Here is a 1,068-nt window from a genome sequence, read left to right as displayed (position 1 = left end):
ACTGGCACCACAGGGAAATTTAAAGATGCCGAAGCGAGCGAATCAGCAATTTTATTTAGTTCAATTCCAGCATGCCCGGGGACCCAAATAAACCGAACTTCTGATAGGCTATGCGGTACGAGAGACCAAAATATCCTGAGAAGAGGAGACTTCTTTGCGGACGTTAGATGTGTACATACAGACAAAGCATCCGAAATAATAATAGCTTTTGATTGCTGATAATTTAGTTTTCGAAGAGCCAATGTAATAGCCAGGAATTCCGCGAGATAAATTGGTGTGAAGTCAGGCAATCGGAGCGCAAAAGACCAATTAAGCTGATGAGAAAAAATACCTACTCCAGCCTTCTGAAGATTTTGCGTTGCGTCCGTCGAAATTAGTACGTATTTAGGAAAATGACTTAGATGGTCTTGAAGGAGGCCCTCCAGAACATGCTTTGGAAGTAACTTGGCATTTTTTGGAAAAATATCATCGAAAATTAAGTCAACTTGCCACCAACCGAAAGTCCTCTTCGTCTCGCACCACCCTGTTTCCCGCTACACAGATGTACATACGTAAATTTCATATGTTGTAACATTATTGTCGGCATTGCCTTCGGCAGTTTAACTTATTGATCACTGGTATGTATTCCGAAACGTCTTAGAAATGTTCATGTTCATTACTATACAGTGCTCGAAAAATGTACCTTCACAAGTAAAAATGAGACAAAGAAGACATAGGGTGGAGTTTTTTTTATCCAAAATATCACACGGAAAACCCATATAACTTGCGCAACACTCACAGTTACGTCTTCACGTAGATAACATCATGATATCAGTACGTTGTGGAAGCATACTTGAGCTTTGCGACGTATGCATGCATACACGCACAAAGTAAAAAGAACCAAAGGGTCGGCAAACTTTCATTTTCGCAAATATAATTCACGTAGTAAAGATAAAAGCATATTAACCTTATAAACAACAAAAATAAAACAACAAAGTGGTCTTGTCATTACATATCAACGCGCACAATGTGCATTGAGCACTGAAACTGCGCCTGGTCCACTCAGCTGGAGCAAAGTACGTGGCATCG

Source organism: Rhipicephalus microplus, unplaced genomic scaffold (assembly GCF_043290135.1).
Source record: "Rhipicephalus microplus isolate Deutch F79 unplaced genomic scaffold, USDA_Rmic scaffold_15, whole genome shotgun sequence".
In the NCBI taxonomy this organism is placed as follows: Eukaryota; Metazoa; Arthropoda; class Arachnida; order Ixodida; family Ixodidae; genus Rhipicephalus; species Rhipicephalus microplus.
The sequence above is the reverse complement of the archived record's forward strand: the minus strand, read 5'-3'. Positions refer to the sequence as shown.